Raw genomic sequence first — 17,067 nt, 5'->3', positions numbered from 1 at the left:
AAGTAAAATGACATCACCAGCAGCACACAGATCCGGCTCATTTCGACAACAACATGCAGGAGGACCATGAGGACTGGGAGGAACCTTGGCCTGGATGATAGGTCCAGACCCATTCCTTGGACATCCCACTAAACACGTAGTTTCCCCTAGACAACAGAAGTCATCACAAGTCACCACCCAGAATAGTACAGCTTGCCTTCTATATTGAATGCTCTTTCACACTTGTTCAAGCTTCACTTGATCACTTCTTACACAAAGAGGTAATTAATAATACTCAACAAGAATTATAAAACGGCGTGCATGTCTTTGGGATACAGTAGGGAACAGGAATACCATGGTGAATACTGGAATATCACGGTGAATACTGAATATCACGGAGAATATTGGAATACTGTACCACGGTGAATACTGGAATATCACGGTGAACACTGGGATTACCATGGAGAATACTGGAATACCATGGTGAATAGAACATAGAATAGTACAGCAAAGTACAGGCCCTTCGGTCCACAATGTTGTGCCGACCCTTAAACCCTGCCTCCCATATAACCCCTCACCTTAAATTCCTCCAAATACCTGTCTAGTAGTCTCTTAAATTTCACTAGTGTATCTACCTCCACCACTGACTAAGGCAGTGCATTCCACACACCAACCACTCTCTGAGTAAAAAACCTTCCTCTGATATCCCCCTTGAAATTCCCACCGCTTACCTTAAAGCCATGTCCTCTTGTATTGAGCAGTGGTGCAACAAGGATGTTGCCGGGACTTGAGAAACTCAGTTACAGAGAAAGGTTGAATAGGTTAGGACTTTATGCCCTGGAGCATAGAAGAATGAGGGGAGATTTGATAGAGATATATAAAATTATGATGGGTATAGATAGAGTGAATGCAAGCAGGCTTTTTCCACTGAGGCTAGGGGAGAAAAAAAACAGAGGACGTGGGTTAAGGGTGAAGGGGGAGAAGTTAAAAGGGAACATTGGGGGGGCTTCTTCACACAGAGAGTGGTGGGAGAGTGGAATGAGCTGCCAGATGAAGTGGTAAATGCGAGCTCACTTTTAACATTTAAGAAAAACTTGGACAGGTACATGGATGAGAGGTGTATGGAGGGATATGGTCCAGTTACAGGTCAGTGGGACTAAGCAGAAAAATGGTTCGGCACAGCCAAGAAGGGCCAAAAGGCCTGTTTCTGTGCTGTAATGTTCTATGGTGCCCTGGGGAAGAGGCGCTGGCTGTCCACTCTATCTATTCCTCTTATTATCTTGTATACCCCTATCATGTCTCCTCGCATCCTCCCTCTCTCCAAAGAGTAAAGCCCTAGCTCCCTTAATCTCTGATCATAATGCATACTCTCTAAACCAGGCAGCATCCTGGTAAATCTCGCCTGTACCCTTTCCAATGCTTCCACATCCTTCCTATAGTAAGGCGACCAGAACTGGACACAGTACTCCAAGTGTGGCCTAACCAGAGTTTTATAGAGCTGCATCATTACATCGTGACTCTTAAACTCTATCCCTCGACTTATGAAAGCTAATACCCCATAAGCTTTCTTAACTACCTTATCTACCTGTGAGGCAACTTTCAGAGATCTGTGGACATGTACCCCCAGATCCCTCTTCTCCTCCACACTACCAAGTATCCTGCCATTTACTTTGTACTCTGCGTTGGAGTTTGTCCTTCCAAAGTGTACCACCTCATACTTCTCCGGGTTGAACTCCATCTGCCACTTCTCAGCCCACTTCTGCATCCTATCAATGTCTCTCTGCAATCTTTGACAATCCTCTACACTATCCACAACACCGCCATCCTTTGTGTCGTCTGCAAACTTGTCAACCCACCCTTCCACCCCCACATCCAGGTCGTTAATAAAAATCACCAAAAGTAGAGGTCCCAGAACAGATCCTTGTGGGACACCACGAATCACAACCCTCCAATCCAAATGTACTCCCTCCACCACGACCCTCTGCTTTCTGCAGGCAAGCCAATTCTGAATCCACCTGGCCAAACTTCCCTGGATCCCATGCCTTCTGACTTTCTGAATAAGCCTGCCGTGTGGAACCTTGTCAAATGCCTTACTAAAATCCATATAGATCACATCCACTGCACTACCCTCATCTATATGCCTGGTCACCTCCTCAAAGAACTCTATCAGGCTTGTTAGACACGATCTTCCCTTCACAAAGCCATGCTGACTGTCCCTGATCAGACCATGATTCTCTAAATGCCCATAGATCCTATCTCTAAGAATCTTTTCCAACGGTTTTCCCACCACAGACGTAAGGCTCACTGGTCTATAATTACCCAGACTATCCCTACTACCTTTTTTGAACAAAGGGACAACATTCACCTCCCTGGAATCCTCCGGTACCATTCCCATGGACAACGAGGACATAAAGATCCTAGCCAGAGGCTCAGCAATCTCTTCTCTCGCCTCGTGGAGCAGCCTGAGGAATATTCCATCAGGCCTGGAGGACTTATCCGTCCTAATGTATTTTAACAACTCCAACACCTCCTCTCCCTTAATATCAACATGCTTCAGAACATCAATCTCACTCATATTGTACTCACCATCATCAAGTTCCCTCTCATTGGTGAATACCGAACAGAAGTATTCATTGAGGACCTCGCTCACTTCCACAGCCTCCAGGCACACCTTCCCAACTTTATCTCTAATCGGTCCTACCTTCACTCCTGTCGTCCTTTTGTTCTTAACATAATTGAAGAATGCCTTGGGGTTTTCCTTTACCCTACTTGCCAAGGCCTTCTCATGTCCCCTTCTTGCTCTCCTCAGCCCCTTCTTAAGCTCCTTTCTTGCTACCCTATATTCCTCAATAGGCCCTTCTGATCCTTGCTTCCTAAACGCCATGTATGCTGCCTTCTTCCACCTGACTAGATTTTCCACCCTACTTGTCACCCATGGTTCCTTCACCCTACCATTCTTTATCTTCCTCACCGGGATAAATTTATCCCTAACATCCTGCAAGAGATTCCTAAACATCGACCACATGTCCATAGTACATTTCCCTGCAAAAACATCATCCCAATTCACACCTGCAAACCCTAGCCTTGTAGCCTCATAATTTGCCCTTCCCCAGTTAAAAATTTTCCTGTCCTCCCTGATTCTATCCTTTTCCATACTGAAATACAATGGTGAATACTGGGATATCACAGAGAATATTGGAATACCACGGTGAATACTGGAATATTACGGTGAATACTGGACTACCACTGTGAATACTGGAATGCCACTGTGAATACTGGAATATTACGGAGAATATTGGAATACCACTGTGGATACTGGAATGCCACTGTGAATACTGGAATACGATGGTGAATACTGGAATGCCACTGTGAATACTGGAATATACAGTGAAATCTGGAACATTACGGTGAATACTGGAATATCACGGTGAATCATGGAATACCACTGAACACTAGAATATTACGGCGAATACTGGAATGCCACTGTGAATACTGGAATATTACGGTGAATATTGGAATGCCACTGTGAATACTGGAATACCACAGTGAAATCTGGAACGTTACGGTGAATACTGGAATATCATGGTGAATAATGGAATGCCACTGTGAATATTGGAATGCCACTGTGAATACTGGAATACTACGGTGAATCATGGAATACTATGGTGAAATCTGGAATATTACGGTGAGTACCGGAATATCATGGTGAAGCACGTTTTTTCCTCACCTCTCTGTCTCTCGTGTATTATTCACAGTCACCTGGCTTCCCAGTACCACAAACAACAACGGGTAATGAGGTGACGCCCTCACATGATATTTATTGACTTGTTCTATTTACCTAGAAAAGTCCGAGTGGAAGTAAAGTGGGTGAACAAAAAACATGATTAGTGAATGGTCGCAGGAAGCATGGTGAAGAATCCAAGGGGAGAGAACAAGATCAGGATGGTTAAAGAAAACAATTCAGAGAGAGAGAGATGGATAAGATGAGTTCAATTTTCTGGAACGTGAATGTTTGGAAATGGTGACAATGTTTGGAAGTAAGGGGCAGTATAATGAAATAGCAGAGCAATGGAGTACCTATACTGAAAAATTTGAATACTTTGCACAGGCAAATCAAATTTCAGATGATATTCATGTTCTAACTTTTCTGACTGTAATGAGTGCAAACACATTTAATTTATTATTCAGTCTAGTGCAACCTGCTCAGCCTGGTGATAAACATTATGAAGAGGTAGTTAAAGTCTTAAAGGACCACGACTGACTTAAACCTTTGATTATTGCTGAGAGGTTTAGGTTTTATAAAAGTAATTAAGAGGAAGGTGAGGCTATTTCACAGCTTGTGGCCATGCTGAACCAATTGTCTGAATACTGATACTTCAAGCAGTCATTGAACAATAAATTACATGATAGACTCATATGTGCTCTGTGTAGTGAGGCAATTCAGAAATCTTTGCTTACAGAAGACAGACTAACAGTACAGAAGAAAACTGAGATTAGTACATCAATGGAGATGGCAGCTAAGGAAGCACAAATATTAAACGCATTTCCCAAGTTCATAAAGTTTCTACTGACTTTGAGAATAAGCCATTTATTGACAATCAGTGTTACCATTATAGCAAACCAGGCATTCAGCAAAAGAATGCTGGTATAAGGATTTAGAATGTCGAAGCTGTGGCAAAAAGGAACATATTGAACACAACTGTAAAAGTAAAAAGACAACATCAACCAAAAACACTGCAATAACGAAAAATGACTTTCAGGAAAACAAAAAGAAATGTGAACAAGATGGAGCATACTGAAGATGGACTGACGTTGAAGAAGCTTTGCATGCTTTATCTGTTTCAGGACACAAGGATGGCTATTGAGTGACCCTGCAGTTGATGGGGCCACGGTGAGGATGCCAGAGGGCATGCGTGCTGCAGTATCACTAGCGTCTGAGACAGTTTATAAGGAAAAATTGCAGCAGCTCACCACAGAAAGGGCAAGGCTGACTTTAACGACTTACACTAGTGAGATTGCTCCAGTGAGGTGGAAGGTAAATGTTCCAGCGCAGATCATTGAACACAGAAAAATAGTTCCATTGTACATTGTTAAGGGTAGCTATCCTGCACTTCTGGGCTCCTTGTGTTCGGAGCAGCTCAAACTCAACTGGTACAAAGTGCACTTGGTTGGTGGGATCACTGGTCTACAAGAGGTATTGAAGAAACATGCAGAAGTATTCAATGGAGAACTGGGCAGTAAGAAAGGAATCAACGTTAAGCCAGCTATTAAGCCTGGGTTCTTAGTAGAGCGGCGGAGGAGGCTGCTGAGCCTTGGCGGATAAAAAGGGATGGATTGGGGGAAAAAAATCAATTATATGATACAATGAAAATGTGTGGCATGAAGAAACCATATAGATATTCCAAGGAAAAGCTACTAGGAATCAAACAGCACCCTCATGCAAAGCAGAGCCGGCATGTCTTTCGGAAAAAATATGACAGTGAAGACATCTATGACCCTGAAAAGTGGCATGCATTCTTGTAAGCAGTTCTGGCAGGAGTTCACCACTGCACGGTACTAAGAAAGACTGTGTTTCAGATTCAGAGAGAGTTCTTAAGCAAATAATTGCAGATCTACAAGAGAGAATAAAGAAAGAAGATCTTGATGTTGTATTCAGTCCTCAGTGCTGAAGCTTTGGCGATGGCAAACATGTTTTTAGTGAACTGAGGCCATGTGATTCCTATACTAAAGAGGAACCAGAATGGTTTTTTGATGGCTCCACTAATCAATCAGAAACTATACAGCTGACAGGCTTTGATGATAAAGTGCTTTTGGAGAATCCAAGATAGGAAAAGAGGCGGAGGAAGTGATCAGGAACCCTTAAAGAAGGTCTAGAATGCAATGGTGCTGCCCAAGCAGAGATACCTACCGTTTCTGCATCAGAAGCTGGCCAAGAGGTTTCTAGGGAAACAGCATTGCCTGAACTCTCAGTGGAGGACTTTGACTACAATGAGTTCTTTAACATGGAGAAAAGTGTACCTGATCTAGCATCAATGATGGAAGAGGTGTTTGGTGAAGGATCAGTGTCACCCTGACAGGTCAGTCAATTGTTTTCAAGTAACTTAAAGCACAGCAGGCAGTTGCTATAGTAGCCTGCAGTCTACCCCACATGAAGAACTTGAGAGTCTTGCTGGTCTGGAGCAGAGGATCCCAACATAGCTTGGAAATTACTTTGCTATCATTCCATCATGAGAAGATAATAACAAGATTAGCAAAAAGGTAGATAGTTCGTAAATACTGCGAAAAATAAATGTGGATGTGAAATCACTGCTGTCCAGTCTCACTGCCAGCAGGGAGAATACAACGGAGAGTTCACAGACTGGACTGGTTTTGTCTGTAAAAGAGATGGAGGGTCTCAAAATGGAATTCGAGAGGTATGTAGCTTGCCACCCCATTCATGGTGGAATATTTGGAGCAGATTCTAACTGCATCATCTAGTCCTAAATGAATACAAAAGACATGACTGCTTTCAACAAGCTAGTTAACAGTGGAAGGAAAATGGAACCTTGCCTTTGCAATCAAAATCTCCAAAAATCCTACTGCCCCCTGTAATTCGGGTTCCATCCCCAGATACTTTAGGTGACCTGCTTGGCAGTCAGAATCATGACACACCAGTCCTTAATCAGCAAGGCATCTGTCCCTCACCATCTGCGCTTTCTGAGGTGCCCCTACAGACAATACAGTACCCAAGCAAAGATCTGTACGTACACCAGCAAGAGATAAGATGACTGTGGCACCGTCGCCAGGTTGTCAGTCGCCTCACAGGAGCAGGTGACTCCAGACAGATCGAAGCTCTAGTTTAGTGACTAACCCTCAGCACATGGGGCAGAATAATCCCCAGGATTATGCCTGGGAATAGAGGCAGTCTACCCTCTTTCCCTAGCGTAGAAATAGTATGTCTATTGTTGTTGGTTGAATTTGATGATGACTCCATTGAATGTTAATAGTTCAGCAGCTGCTCTGTGTATGGGAAGGGAGAGAAACCTGTAAAATAAGAGGGGGGGGGAATTACATGTTACGTATTCATGAATATTTTGACCCTTATGGGTAGCTGCTGAGCTTCCGTGTGTGTTACGTACTGAATGTGATGTGGGAGGGCATTCTGGGCGGATGAATTACAAGCAAAATAAACAGCTCTCCATCTCGCGAGTGTGTTATTCATAGCCACTCGGCTTCCCAGTACCACAAAAATAACACTCCATATGTTATGTCCAAGCAGTGATAATCTTTTCCAAATTACGTTAAAACGTCTCCCCCAACAATATGAAGCATTCCATGGATGAAAGTGAGGCCAGGAAAGTCAGAGGCTAGCCATTCAACCTAAAAAGTCAAATTCAAAGCCCAATTTATGGTCATATGCACAAGGACCTGCAAGCACAGCTGCAATAAAACACTTTACTTGCAGCAGCACCAGAGCATCAGATAAGCAGCAATCACAATTATATATAAATTAACTACCATGTTTCAGAGGGAGAACACAATAGGAACAAAAAAAGACAATTTTAGTGGTCATTGTGTTATTAAACTCAGTAATCAGGGCTATACAGATTTGTTCAAGAACTGAATGGTTGGGGAAAGTAGATGTTCTTTAACCTGACAGTACGGCACTTCAGCCTTCTATATCTCCTGCCTGGTGGTAGCCGTGAGAAGGGGGATGTTGGGAATCTTTGATGAGATGTTGCGTATAGTTTTTACAATGTGTATCATCTGTTTCAGTTAAAGCAACTCACTATGACTTTCAATAGCATCCCTCAATCCCTTGATCTGTGCCATTGATGAGAGTAGCAGATTCATGAGAACCATGTCCATGTTTTCTTCCTACTCACACAGGGCTTCCTTCATCACTGCTACATCAAAATCCTGGAACTCCCCACTGAAACTGAGGGAGAACTTTCATCACACAGACTTGGCACTGTTCCAGGAAGGCTGCTTAATGTCAATTAAGGATGAACAATAAACACTGGCCTTGCCAGCAACACCCACATCCTGTAAATGAATAACAGAAGTAAACCTAGAGTTACCTCAGTCCCAAAGATATGGCGTGATCTTTCCCCCTACTCACACTTCCAACTTGACCATAAGGTAAGCTATAAATGCTGGTGTTAGCTCTCACTAACCAGACAACAAGAAACAGAAGGTTTCTCAAGGAATGCCCAGAGGTTAGATACCATTACGTAGGTCGATACCTTGTCACTTTCCAGCAGACTGCTTGGCCAAAATTATAACATATCAAATGATGTGTGTAACAACTGAATGAGCGAACTTCTTGTAAAGCTCCTAGCCCCTCTGCTGGTGAATTATTGGAGCAGCCATTGTTGGAGTAGGGATTTGACACTTTAGCCCTTCAAGGCTTGAGTGAGAAAAGGCAAAAAGCTGTAGGTAGATTATAGTTTTCAGTTTATTTGTTGTTCCCTTCTTTACAATTGCATAGTTGAAATAGTAGGGATAGTTGAATGCTCCTCATGCAGTATGTGGGAAGGCAGGGAGACCTCCAGTGTCCCTGATGACTTCACTGGGGAGAAGTGCATTCAGATGCAGCTTCTAACACACTGGGTTAAAGAGTTGGAGTTGGAGCTGGAACTGGATGAATTCCAGATCTTTTGAAAGGCTGAGGGGTTGATAGACAGGACAGATAGAGAGGTAGTTACACTCAAGTTGCAGGACACAGGAAACTGGGTGATGTTCAACAAGGGGAAAGAGGCTAAACAGCCAATGTAGTGTACCCCTGTGGCCATCCCCCTCAACAACAGGTATACCACTTTGCATACTGTTAGGGGAGGTGGGGGAAATCACAGCAGTCAGGTGTCTGGAATTAAGTGTGGCTCTGTGGCTCAAAAGGGAAGGAGTGGGGGAAAGAAGAGGCAAGCTATGGTGACAGGGTATTCATTAGTTTGGGGAACAGAAAGGTAGTTCTGTGGATGAGAACAATATTCCATGATGGTATGTTACCCCCTGTGTGCCAGGGTCCAAGACATCACAGATTGAGTCCTCAGCATTCTTTAAGTAGGAGGGTAAGCAGCCAGAGATTGGGGTCCATATAGGTAACAATGATGTGGACAGGACAAGTGAAGAGGTTCTGTGAAGTGAGATCGAGGAATTAGGTGCTAAATCCAAAGGCAGGATATCAAGGGTTATGATCTCAGATTAGCTGTGCATGCTACTGAGGCCAGAAACAGGAAGATCATACAGTTTAACACACAGGTTTAAAACAGAGTGCCAGAACAGATTGTGGAGTGGTTTTGGAGACAAATACTGGTAAGACCTCAGACAAAATCAGGACTCAAAAGGTTGAGCACGGTGAGACTAATGACCTGAATTGTGTAAATTTCAATACAAGTAGTATCGTAGGAAAGGCAGATGAGTTCAGGGTGTGGATCAACACCTGGAATAATGACACTGTAGCTTTTAGTGAGGCTTGGTTGCAGGAGGGGCAGGACTGGCAGCTCAATATTCAGGGGATCCGCTGTTTTAGATGTGACAGAGCAAGAGGGATTAAAGGGGGAGGGCTGGCATTACTATCCAGGTAAACTGTCATGGTAGTACTCAGACAGTGCAGACAGGAGAACTCGTCAAGTGAGGCTTTATGGGTGGAACTGAGGAATAAGGAAGTTATGGCCATATTAATGGGGCTATAGCATTGACCACTCAACAGTCCATGGAACTTGGAGGAACACATTTGTAGAGAGATTGCAGACTGCAGCCAGAGATTCTGCAGCAAGAAACATAAGATTGTAACAGTAGAGATTTTAACTTTCCACATATTGGCTGGGACTCCTATACTGCAAAAGCACTGGATGGAATAGAGTTTATCAAATGTGTTCAGGAAAGTTTACTTAATCAGTACGTAAAAGTCTCAACATGAGAGTGTGCAATACTTGATCTCCTATTAGGTAATGAGACAGGGCAGGGGAACACTTTGCATCCGGTGACCACAATGCCACTAGTTTCAAAGCAATAATGGAAAAGGCTAGGCTTGCTCCTCGAGTTGAGATTCTAAATTGGAGAAAGGCCAATTTTGAGGGCATCAGAAAGGACCTGGCAAGTGTGGATTGGAACAGGTGGTTCTGTGGCAAAGGTGTACTTGGTAAGTAGAGGTCTTCAAAAGTGAAATTTTGAGAGTACAAAGCTTTTATGTAACTGTTAGAATAAATGGCAGAAGAACAAATTTAGAGAACCCTGGTTTTTGAGAGATATTGAGGCCCTGGATAAGAAAAAAATGAGGTGCATAGCAAGTAAAGACTGGCAGGAACTAATGAGGTACTTGAGGAGTATAAGAAAAACAAGAGAACACAAAAAATCAGGAGGGCTAACAGAAGGCATGAGGTTACTCTCGTAGACAAGGTGAAGGAGAATCCTAAGGAATTCTACAGATATGCTGAGAGCAAAAGGATTTCAAGGGACAAAATTGTCCTCTTGAAGATCAGAATGATAATCTATGCATGGAGCCAAAAGAGATGGGGAAGATCTTAAATGGATTTTTTACAACTGTATTTTCTAGGGAGATGGACACAGCGTCTATAGAAGTGAGGCAAAGCAACAGCGAAGTCACAGTTCCTATACACAATACAGAGGAGGAGGTGTTTGCTGTCTTGAGGCAAATTAGGGTGGACAAATCTCAAAGGCCTGGCAATGTGTTCCCTCAGAACCTGTGGGAGGCAAGTGCAGAGATTGCAGGGCCCCTAGCAGATACATTTTAAATCATCCTTAGTGACAGGTGAGTTACCGGTAGATTGGAGGATAGCTAATTTCTGCTGTTAAAGAAAGGCTCTAAAAATAAATCAGATATATGAAAGGGCCAGATGTATGAGTATTTGGATAGACATGGACTGATTAGAGAAAGTCAGCATGGCTACGTGTGTGGTAGGTCATCTCTTACCAATCTTATAGTTTTTTGAGGAAGTTATCAGGAAAGCTGTTGAAGGCAATGCAGTGGATGTTATCTACATGGACTTTAGCAAGGCATTTAACAAGTACTGTATGGGAGGTTGATCAAGAAGGTTCAGTCATTCTACAATCAAGATGAAGTGTTAAATTAGATTACGTATTGGTTTTGCAGCAGAAGTCAGAGAGTGGTAGCAGATGATATCCTCTCTGACTGGAAGCCTGTGACTAGTGGTGTGCCTCAGGGATCGGTGCTGGGTCTATTTTTGTTTGTCATCTGTATCAATGAGCTGGATAATTATACAGTAAACTGGATCAGCAAGTTTGTGGATGGCACCAAGGTTGGGGGCATAGTGGACAGCGAAGAAGGCTATCAAGCTTGCAGCGGGATCTGGACCTGACGTTAAACAGGGCTGAAAAATGACAGATGGAATTTAATGCAGACAAGTGTTGCACATTGATAGGACCAACCATGGTAGAGCTTCTATGGTGAGGGTAGGGCACTGAGGAGTGTGATAGAACAGAGGGATCTGGAAGTACAGATCCATAATTCCTTGAAAGTAGTGCCACAGGTAGTTAGGGTTGCAAAGAAAGCACTTAGCACATTGGCCTTCCTTCACAAATTAAAGTACTGAGTACAGGAGATGTTATGTTGAAGTTGTGTAAGACATTGGAGAGGTCTAATTTGGAGTATTGTATGCAGGTTTTGGTCAACTACCTACAGGAAAGATGTAAATAAGGTTGAAAGAGTACAGAGAAAATTTACAAATAAGGATATTGCTGGGTCTGGTGGACCTGAGTAATAAGGAAAGATTGAATAGGTTAGGACTTTATTCCTTGGAATGTAGAAGACTGAGGAGAGATTTGATAGAGGTATACAAAATTATGAGGTGTATAGATAGGGTAAATGCAAGCAGGCTTTTTCCACTGGGTGGGACTACAACTAGAGGTCATGGGTTAAGGGTGAAAGGTAGGAAGTTGAGAGGAAATTCAAGAGGGTTGTGAGAATGTGGAATTAGCTGGCAGTGCAAGTGGTACATGTCAGCTCAATTTCAACGTTTAAGAAAAGTTTAGATGGATACATGGATGGTAAGGGTATAGAGGGCTATGGTCCCAGAGCAGATTGATGAGACTAGGCAGTTTAAATGGTTTGGCATGGACTAGATGGGCCAAAGGGCATGTTTCTGTGATGTACATTTCTATGACTCTACGACTAATAGATTGCAGATGCTGGCATCTGGAGCAACAGACAATCTGCTAAGGAAAAGGATTGTCAATGTTTTGGGTTGAAACCATGCTTTAGAACTGAATATGGAGAGAATGGATCACCAGCATAAGCATTTGTGAGAATGAGGCAAGTAGACGATTGGTTGAGCAGGAAGGATGATGAGATGGTGGAGCTAGTGAGTGGAGGTCAGGGAAGAGGCAGAGGCTGGTGAGTGACACAGGAATAAGAATTTTAAAAAAGGCAGTTGGAACCAGGTGAGGTGATGGGAGTGAGGCATGGGTAGAGACACAAAGTTCACCAGTGTGGGAATCTCGTAATTATGGAAAGGGACAGTGGGAACCATTAGAGTACAGTTGAAGTGCAGATTGAACCAGATGGATAAAAGGGTGAACTGGTGGGTAATTATATGAGTGGTAGGTGATGCAACCAGGAGGAATTTTTAAACCATCCGTTTGTCTTGCGAGACCATGGATCTGCACCTGGAAAGTCTTCACTCTCCAGGGCGCAGGTCTGGGCAAGGTTGTATGGAAGACCGGCAGTTGCCCATGCTGCAAGTCTCCCTTCTCCACAACACCAATGTTGTCCAAGGGAAGGGCATTAGGACCCATACAGCTTGGCACCAGTGTTGTCGCAGAGCACTGTGTGATTAAGTGCCTTGCTCAAGGACACAACACGATGCCTCAGCTGGGGCTCAAACTCACGACCTTCAGATTGCTAGTCGAATGCCTTAACCACTTGGCCACGTGCCCACAACCAGGAGGAACAGAGGGAGGAAAAAGATTGAGGTCAGTGCAGTTTGATCAAAGGAATCATTGTGGTGGTGTGGTGAGGGACAATGACTGTCACTGGGTTGTCAACTATCCAGAGAGAATATGAAGTGTTCTTCCTCCAGCATGGACCTCACCCCGGCAGTGAAGAAGGCCAAGGATGGACAGGAATTGGAAAGGAACTTGATGTGACATGTAACTGGAGGCTCGGAAAGGCCACTGTGGACAGAGCACAGGTGCCCTACAGTTTAGATGCCCAGTCTGTGGACAAAGCACAGGTGATCTACACGTTGGATGGCTAGTCTGTGGACACAGCACAGGTGATTTCTAGTCTGTGCTTGGAGAAAGTGCAGTTAAACATTTGCCTTTCCTGGACAGATTGTTTGGATTGTTGATAATGGTGAAGGGGAGATTTAAAGAGAGATGTCTGGACCAAAGCATCTAAGGAGCCATATAGGGAGAGGTCCTCCTGATAGATAGACAAGTGCAAATATGTCGAACCATGACCTGCTCATGTGCCAAGATGAGGCCACCTTCAGGGTGGAGAGCAACACCTTATACCCCTTCTGGACACACACCAACCTGATGGCATGAATACCGATTCCCCCTTCTGGTGAAAATATTCCCCCACCACTTCCTTTATTCCCTACTCTGACTTTTACTTCTTCTCACCTGCCTATTACTTCTGCCTGGGCCCCCTTCGTCCTTCCCTTCCTCCTTCCTATGGTACACTCTCCTCTCCTATCAGATTCTTTCTTCTTCAGCCTTTGACCTGGCTTCTTCACCTGTCATCTTCCAGCTAGCCTCTTACCCCTCCCCTCACATTACACTGGCATCTTCCTCCCTCCCTCTCAGTACAGAAGAAGGGTCTTGGTCTGAAGCATCGACTGTTTATTCTTTTCCATAGATGCTGCCTGACCTGTTGAGTTCCTCCAGCATTTTGTGTGTGTTGCTGTGGATTTCCAGCACCTGCAGATTTTCCCGTGTTGGACAAATAAATAAACAAAACTTGCCTCGATTAAACTCCATTTGCCCTTTCACCTCCCTAATCTCCGACTGATCCCTATCCTGCTGTACCCGATGATAATCTTCCTCACTATCCACAATTCTGACCACTTCTGTGCTGTCTGCATGGTGAAGATGACATAAAATATTGAAGTAATAGAATAAACTGAACTAATTGTTGACAAAATAAGTAAATTGGACAGTTCCATGTGCACAGAATCACAAACACACTTTAGCAGAGAAGGAAGCCCATCGAGCATTCTGGTTCTGCGGGTAAAAGCAATCCAACTCATCCCCTCTCCTGTCCTCAACCTAAAGTTCTACAAATCCTTTCCTTTCCGATCCAGCTCCCATTATTTTACTTTTAATGAATTAATTTTGCTTTGAAAGGTTTGATGTTTTGGATGACCCATGTTATTTTTGTGTTGACTGGCTGTGATATGATGCACATTAATTCAGTAAGAAACAAAGAATGTGAGATCATACATAAAGAAACAAATCAGCTTGGGTGGCAGAAAGTCACAGTTTAACCAAGAATGTGGCAGTGCTCAAGTGGAAAACAAATTACTTCTTGTCTTGTCAGGCAGAAATGATTCATGGTAGGCTGATGGGTTGGAACTCGTTTAACCATTTCCTGAAGGATTGACAAGCCCAAAGAATTAAAATAAAGGATGGAGAATAACAATATACTTAGCCCCAGAGATATTAATTTAAATAACCATCAACCTATGTAGTGCATTTCTTTTTGCTGCACCTCTTGGATTGTAAGGGCAAAAGATTACTTTCTTCCCTGACTTTAAGGGAAGAACCAGTGTTGAAACCTTGAGGTGAACATAGTAACTCCAAACATCAGCAAGTAATTCTCTTTTAAGATGCATAATGTTGTAGCAATATTCCTGTGTCTCTGACACCTGAAATGTGATAACTATGGACAAAACACTGACAAGAACAGGATCAGCTATTGTCTCGTCCGCTGCCTAGAAAGCACAAATCGGGATAGTGGGTGCGCCGGTAAAAAGATGCCATGCAATCCAAGGACTTCAACAGACTTCATCACTGCATCAGACTTGCACAAAATATTTCTTGACAGTTTCTCCAATCCCATAACTTCTACCACTTGGCAGGGTGTGGGCAGTAGGCGCACAAGAATATCAGCTGTGCAGCACACCATCCCAGTCTGGACACATGTTGTCATTCCTTCATTACTGTGGGCTCAATATTTAACAACACTATGCACAGAAGTATTGTGGGGGCAGCTTCACCACATCCTGATTCAGGGTAATAGTTCTCCTAACGCATTCCTGATGAAATTTCAGTCACAAAGTCATGGTAGTGATAGTCATAGAATGACACAACAAGGTGACAGGCTCTTCAGACACTGAGTCTGCACTGATTTACAAACACCCATTTACACGAGTCCTGCGCTGACCCCATTCTCACAAATTCTACTAGTCACCTACACACTAAGGGTAATTTAAAGGTCTTCTAACTTGTAATGTTTTTGGGATGTGGGAAGAAACTGCAGCAATCAGAGGAATCAGACAGCAAGGTAAAAGGTGTGTGCAAATGTCTATTTGAAATCTGAGGAACATTTTAGAGGATAACCTATGAAATAGTTAAAATTAGATTTAAATACAGGAAAAGTACAACCATAAGATGTCAAAACATTGCTGGGATCAGTAAGATTATTGCACTGAAAATGATTAAGCAAAAGTATATTGACTTTAGTAACTGATAACTTAGGTTGCCAACTTTGGCACTCATGCCAGTATTCTTCCTTTGAGTCACAAAATCATGGGTTCAAGTCTCTTCCTGAGAAGGTAAAAATATAGACCTGAAAGCTGCACTCAAAGCCATTTGGCTCACTTAAAGGATCAGGGTAGTTCCTCTGGTGTGCTAGCTGATATCTGTCCTTCGACCAGCAGTAATTAAATGCATTGCTTCTCCTTGTTGCTTGTGCTTATAAATTGGCTGCTGGCTTTCCAACTTCAGACTTCAAAAGTAATTTACTCAGTATGAGGTGCTTTGGGATCTTCTAAGATTTTGAAAGGTCCTTTAGAAATGGAAGTTTCCTCTGCATATAGCTTGATTGACTAACATTGCTCAGTGCCACAGTACCCTGTGCTGAGGAAGCATTTTTGCTAGAAAGCGAATGAGGTCAGAGATTCCTTGGTATCCATTGGGCTAATTGTGAAAGAACAAAAGCAAGATCAAGCTTTGAAGGCACCTTTCGACAAGTGAGAAGTTTGGAGTATGTGGAGAGTTAGGCCAGTGAGAAAAATCCATCTGTTTCCCCTAGATGGATGAGAATTGCCCAAGGTAGACAGTGCAACTGGGAGAGGAATTGGTATGTCAAAAAAAATAATGAAAATGGACTGGTAGCCAAAATCTGAATATATTATCTCCACAGCTGAGAACAATCTGTCAAACTAAGTACGTCGAGGGATTTTCTAGTTCATTATTTCTAGCCAAATTCCATTTAAGTAAAAAAGCAAATTCTTCAAATAAGAAGAGTAAATGAAGAAAAGGAGATGATTTTTTATTTAGCATTCATAATCACTTCCTGACTAATGTTTATTAAACATTGAGGGAAGTTTGCTTCATGCTTGGTAATTAAAAAGCTATAATGCTTGCATGAAGGGACTGCTTTAAGCCACATCACACAATTCATTCCATGGAGCACATAACTAAAGGGAGACTACCCTGGAGTTGGGATTTCACATTTTGTCCCTCGAACTTCACTTACATTACTTCTGGAACCTGTCACTCTTATTTAATGAATAACACATTTCATGCTTTATAAAAACTCAGTAAGTCATGTGAGATTGGGAATAAAGGAGGCAGAAAGTACTATTTATTGCAATGCCTCTTATCCTTTATGAGCACCATTTATAACTGGGTTTCTCAATTTTGAGCCAGAAATATAATAATTTCTCACAGTCAGAGCACGTGTATAAGACACAAGGTAGAATTTATCAGCCAAACCTCCAGATACTCTCATAGCCCAGAATTGCATTTCCTCCCACTCTGCATCTAGCATATGTTTTTTGCATCTTAACTCAAAGTTAGATTCATTAATAGCATACTACAGATACTTGGGGAGCGCAGATCTCCCCTTTGTGTGCAACCTAGCTCCAAGCTTGCCTTGCTGAGAAAACCTATTTCCAT

At 42.9% G+C, this 17,067-nt stretch overlaps 1 protein-coding gene and 1 pseudogene across 3 annotated transcripts in view; one reads left to right on the top strand and one right to left on the bottom strand.

The window, feature by feature from the left end:
• Positions 1 to 17,067, bottom strand: part of ephb1 (EPH receptor B1) — a 774,921-nt gene that overhangs the window by 284,088 nt on the left and 473,766 nt on the right. The gene's annotated exons all lie outside the window — the stretch shown is intronic.
• On the top strand, positions 5,435 to 6,746 carry LOC140196944 (eukaryotic translation initiation factor 4E transporter pseudogene; annotated as a pseudogene).

The sequence above is a fragment of the Mobula birostris genome, chromosome 4 (assembly GCF_030028105.1).
Source record: "Mobula birostris isolate sMobBir1 chromosome 4, sMobBir1.hap1, whole genome shotgun sequence".
Lineage (NCBI taxonomy): Eukaryota > Metazoa > Chordata > Chondrichthyes > Myliobatiformes > Myliobatidae > Mobula > Mobula birostris.
The sequence above is the reverse complement of the archived record's forward strand: the minus strand, read 5'-3'. Positions and strand labels throughout refer to the sequence as shown.